Here is a 6,450-nt window from a genome sequence, read left to right on the forward strand (position 1 = left end):
GGATTGATCCAATCACTGTATGTTCTTTAAATATCGTAAATCTGTGTAAGTCATATATGTGTAAAATCTGTAAAATGTAAAAATCTATTTGTATTTATTATCTACGAAGCTGGATATTCTTATAGTTTTACATACAAAAATTAGTAATTAGTTTTCTTAGTTTGGAAAAAAGTTAAAGAGAATATTTTTAATAACAGCACAATTTCTTATAGGCATTATGACGATCTAAGAAGGAGATAATTTCCCAAAGTGATTTAAACATGGAAATCTATTTTTCCCCCTCTAAGCAACTCATGAAACTAGAAATTCAGCATGGAGAACCCTGTATAAAGCTTTTCCTATGTCCACTACAGTCAGCTGGACAATCAGGTTATTTATCATATGGATCTCATCTTTCGGATGGGGCCCATCAGATCATAAGCGCAAAGCCTTCCCCTCCACCTTTCACCTACCTCTCTGTTAGGCTTAGCCAGCCAGGAGCAGTATATCAAATTGCATTCTTGACTTTGTGCCAAGGAGTTCACTTGGGAAACTCTCATTATGGAAGAGGGCGTATCATAGTGGTAACAGAATAGTCTCTAGAGTCAGACACTCTTCTTATTGCATAACCTTATAGAAAGTAGCTGCTATGTCCCTTCAGTCTGTTGTCTTCATTTTTAACCTCGGATTAACAGTATTTCACAGTGTCATTTTCAAAATTAAGAGAGCGTGCACATAAATTGCTTTGTATAGTACCTGAAACAGGGTAGCTGTTTGATAAATCTTAGCGATTACTCTTCTATTATATTAAGATCTTTTAGAAGGGATTTTGACATCCCTCTCCTGCTGCTTTTTTACCTACTAAAGTTCTATATAATGTTTTAGAGGCATTGTGGTTAAGAGTGCAGGTGATGAAGCCAGATGTCCTGGGTCAAATCCTGGCTCTGCCCCTTGCTAGCTGAATTACCTTGGCAAAATTTTCTGTGCCTCAGGTTTCTCATTTTCAAAATGATGAAAATAACACTCGGGAGCTCATGGGGCTTTGTGAGGATTAAATATGTGTAAAGAACAGTGGCTAGCACAGAGAAAGCCCTCAAGAACTGACGTTTGTCCATTATTATTCAGAACTTACCCAACATTATAAGAACTTTCATAATTTTCTCTTATGAATAGAATTCAATTTAAACCCAATTTCATAGAAAACACCTACCACATAAATTTTTTGGTAACAAATTATTAAGATAACACACAAATTTGTGCTCTCGTACACTGGCCTAAATAGTGAACAGAATTATCAGTGTGCAATGAAAAAGGATGTGGAGGTCACAGACTTTAGTAAGTTCAGTAAAACTGGCTTTGGCATTCCAAGAAAAGGTATAGGCAGTTCTCCTTTATTGTCTCCCTTTTGGTTTTGTTTTGTGGCTTTTGTTCTTATTTCCTTTTCTTTATCATTGTATCTAGTAATAATAATGTGTGCCTAAATAGAAATAATAATGCTTCCCTTACTACATGAAGATGATGCTATTGTGTTGACAAAAGGCATGAGATTTTCTATGAGTTCTTTCTTATTACATTCTCTCAGCTAGAAGTCATCTACGTTGAAATCTATTAGTTCAGTTCAGAGAAGTCTTTGGCAGGGCCTCCAACCCACTAAATTTGTCTAAGTTTAAAGTGCCAAAGTAAAAAAAAAAAAAAAAAAAAAAAAAGAGTTAGCCAGGGAATACTCTAAAGAAGGGCTGAGAACATTCCCTACCAGATGGAAGTTAGGACAACTGGGCCAACAGCTGTTGTAAATTCATAACCAGGAGAGAGGCTGAGGATAAAATTAGATAGGATTGTTGAGACTAGCTAATTCCAGTGGGTAACTGGGGAGTCTGGTCAATCAGATCGTAGCTATGACTAAGAAATCCAACCTGAGGACCAGAGAAGGTTTTGTCAGCGAGCTTAAGCAGGAACAAAGTCAAAACATTACCAGAGCAAAAATGTCAGGTAAAAAAAGTCAAGCTAATGAAGCAAGAAACACCTTAGTGACAAGGTATGGATGACTATCCATAGAAAAACCACTGAGGCTAACATTTGACAGGAGCCATACAAGGGTTTTCCCACACAGATGAAGAGTTATACCTAAAAAGGATTTGCTATCCTAAAGACACCTTCTCACAAAAAGATCTAACTATAAAAGAAAAAAATATTGATAAATAGGGTTACACTAAAATTAAGCACTTCCAAATACAAAAGACACTATTAAGAGAATAAAAAGGCAAACATAAAGTGGAAGATGATACTTGCCAGACATATGTATCTCCAAGAAAAGAGACTTACCCAGAAAAATATAAAGCACTCAGATAAATTGATAAGCAAAGACAACTAAGTGTTTTTTAAAGTTCAATGCAAAACTGAGCAAAAACTTCAACAGGTAACTCACAAATAAGGATATCCAAATGACCAATAAATGTATGAAGAGGTGCTCAACTTCAATAGTCATCCTGGAAATGCAAATTAAAACTACAATAAGATACTTCTACATGCTTATTAGAATGGCTAAACTGAAAAAGAGAGACAATACCAAGTGCTGGTGAGGATGTTAGGCAACTTGAACTCTCTTACATTGTTGGTGAGAGTGTATTTTTATCTATGGATGGTTAAATTGATTTGGGGTGAGGGGGTAGGGGGGTGATGAGGGCTGGAACCTCCCATTCTGCCATCTTGCTGATGTTACTCCTCTGATCTTTTCTATTGGATAACTTCCTCTGGCTGTAAACCCAGGTATGACAATGGACTTTGATTCTTATGTTGCACTTGCGTTTCCATTTTTTCATTTCATATGTTGCATTTGTAATTTCCATTGTGTTACCCTCAAAACTGATCTTGAGCAAAAAACCCAAAGGTATTTGGACTTAGATTTGGTTGTCTGTTTAACCTGCTATAAAACTCCTTTCCCATTCTTTACACTTGATCTTAGCCAAAAGGCCGAGAAGCGATCCTTTCCCATTCTTTGTTTTGTCTTTAGTACACTTGCCTCAGCAGTATCGCCTCTTAGAGACTGCACTTTACAACTGAGGTGGGGAGAATTATTCACATGGTATTCTACACTCAAAGATTTGCTGGGCTCTGGCTTCGGGAAATCCTGGTGTCTGCACAATACACAGAGAAAACACTGCCAGAATGAATTCAGTAATAAATATTCTAGCATAATTTTATATCTATAATGAAATATTTAACTTTATACCATACAAGTATTTCCTGTTCATCAAGTTTTTTTAATGTTAGCCAAATTTTTTAATCTTCTTTGTTTAAAAAAAATCTGTGTCACTACAATTTTCATAAAGCAGTCATCTTTTTCAGAGCTATGTCTGTGATACTTGATCTGAATGAGGGCAAGGCAGTTAGCTTGGCAAAGTTCCAAGACCTCAGCCCACATTTACTCTAACCCCCAGCCCTTAGTTCCTTATGCGAATTTGACAAAACAATGTGGATGGAGCTCTAAAAATTCAATAGGGCATTATTATAGTGGCAAAAGAAGGCCATTTGCAGCAAAATTAACACCAAGGTCAAGATGTTTAAATATTCATTATTGTTTAGATTGCTCAATATTAGACTACAATTAAAAAAAAAAAGGTGAAATTGGCCTATAACATACAACCATATAAGGAATTAATTTAAACCAGTGGTGGAAGCTTTTCAGACAAAAACCTATCTTAAATCAATTGGAAGTTGAAAATAACATTTTTCTGATAAAAATTATTTATTTAAACACATCTGAAATCTTCCATCTCTAACCCTCTGCCCTTCCACTCCCCACCCTAAATAGGATCTAAGGCTATGGGATTATAAAAATAACTTTTTTTAAGCTTTTTTTTTTTAAGAGTCTGTGTGGGAGAATAGCAGAGATGAGATATGCCTTTGTGTCCTTCTCTTGATGGAAACTGATTATGGCTGCATATTTAGGCTGTTTTAGGGGTGATGGAACGGGAGATGTGGTGAGCATGTGAATTGAGAAGGCATCAGTCATTCATTAATTTCAGGATAGTCAATCTTCTCAGCTCTGTAAATTGTGAATTACAGACTCTCAGATCAGATACAGAACTCAGCATGAGGTCCCAGAAGGAATGAGGACTTGGGAAATAAGACACATTCCTCTGCTAGTTGTGACAGAAACTGGTATGTGGTTATCTCCAGGGAAGATTTCTGCAACGGCTGGGGCTACATCACCCAAGGGTATAACCATCTTAGAAACTGATTAGCAAAAGTACTGAGTGCTGACCACCCAGTGGCCTAGTACCCAAAAGGGTCTGACTCCAGAATGGGTGGGAGAGACCAATTCAGGGAACATTTGTAGATGTCTTGACCAAGAAAGGAGGAAGCTGAATGATGTAAGTACAAGAACAGGGAGAGGAAAGTGAAGGGCTGAAAATGAGCTGAAGGTTACCTGAAACACTGGTCTAGATTACGCCCGTGGAACAATTTCACTTACCCATTGGAAAATTCAAATTGGTTTTTATAATTTCACAATGCATAAAGGTGTTTTTTTAAAAAAAACAACTATTAGTGGAAAACGCTAACATTTGTGTACAGTCCACTCATACATGATAGAATGGGTCAGCCTCCTGGGTCCCCTCAGCCTTTTGTGAGGCAACATGCTGGGAGTGGGGGCAGGAAACACTCCATTTGGAATCAGAAACCCAATTCTTAACTGGATGATTCCTCCTGGATGAGCCATATAAGGTCTCTAAGTCTCCATTTCAACACTTGAAAATGGGGTTAAAAAAAATCAATTGTATTTATCTCACGGTCTGTTAGGAAGATCAAGTTATACTTAATGTTATATATTTTGAATAAACATGAAGTTTTATATGAATAGAAGTAATTTTTAAAATCATCTGTGAAAGACTGTGGAAAAGGACTAACAGGGTCAGCAAACGTGAGACAACTAAGCAGAGAAACTGCAACCGCCTCACGCGGTTTTCTCATTTTTGTACCTAGAATATCAATTCCGAAGGGCAAGTACAAAGTCTTAGCCCCCTTTGTGCAGCCCAATAGCACAAGCATCATCCTGAAGGGGTAGTAGGTGCCAATAAATATTTGTGGAATTGTACCACCTGGCTTCCGCTTCCAAATTCATAGGCTGATGAGCCAAGAGAGGGACTATGAGTCCGTTGGGAAGAAGGAAGAAGAGGAACCTTACTTTATAAGAGGGTAAAGCAGCCTTGCCAGTGTGGTCCTTATTGTGCTTTCGCAGCGCTGTCTTTTCTCTTCTGAACACAGACGGCCTCTGGTCACTCTAAATCGTCCAGAGCTCTGTGTGCTTCCCAGAGTAGCAGCTTTGTGTGGCTAAACACAGGATGGACTGTCTTCTTGCACTTTTTGGGGGGTAGGTTTACCAACGGTCGTTGTGCCCCTCCTCCTGGCCTTAGCCCTCTGCAGATCTAGTTCTGCAGTTTAGGTTCATGAAGTACAAATTAGCATAATCCGATTAGATTAGCTGCTGAGGGGCGTCTTTGGTCTGAAAAGCAGAGAAAAGAAAAGTGTCTCACAAAGAGAGGAGCCTGGAGCTTGGAAGAGGAGGGGCGACAATTGCTCCGGTGCTGCAGGCCTGAAAGCTTGCACCTGCACAAGTCCTCTTGTAAATAAGCACTCTTAGATGGTATTAAACAGGGGGCTGAGGAGTTGGGGGGAGCTCAGGGAGGTAAGAATGGGGCAGAGAAAGGCAAGACAGCAGCTCTGCATCCCATTAATTGATTTATCTGGATTGGCAAATCGGGGGTTGCTGACAGAGAGAATGCCCATTTGATTCCTACTCAGCATTGAGAGTGGGTCAGCCCCAAAATCTGATCTATCGAGATAAGCGTTTTAGAATCTCTGCCAGAGACTGATAAGGGGTTTACTTGTAGGGAACAAAGTTCATTGGATGTTTGATCTCAGTACTTTCTGAATTGGACTTCTGTCTCTTTCCTTTATTTCTGGAAAAGAAAAATACAAAGTGAGGTGGTTGGTGGCAGTTGTTTTAGGCCGTTGGGTAATGTGTGCTTAGAAATCAAAAGAAAAACTCAACAATCAACTTGTAATAGACGAAGCCAGGGAATTTTCTGATAGAGTGTACCTTTCTCTGCTATGGACAGTTTATGGGTATAGCTGAAGTTTTCATTATTTTGAAAACTAAACAAGGGAGCCTATGTGTGCAGTAAATGTTGAGTTTCTGGCAAGTGATTTCTTTTACACTTATGTGGAAGAAAAATTTTTTCCCCCAAAGATGAAGGAGTCCTGAGACCAAGTCCCTGTACTTGCTAAGGACTGAGCACCATCTGTGCCACCTTCCGTGATTCTCAGAGAACATCTACATGTGTAGCACTCTATGGAACTAAAAGGAAACCTGACGTACGGCGTGATTGACATCTAAGGCTGGGTAGAGAAGGCTCATTTTTGTTGATACGTCATATGCAAAGTCGTTCAACATCATTCATATCTGAGAGG

This window comes from Rhinolophus sinicus, chromosome 16, assembly GCF_057876585.1.
Source record: "Rhinolophus sinicus isolate RSI-liver-muscle chromosome 16, RSI-T2T, whole genome shotgun sequence".
Lineage (NCBI taxonomy): Eukaryota > Metazoa > Chordata > Mammalia > Chiroptera > Rhinolophidae > Rhinolophus > Rhinolophus sinicus.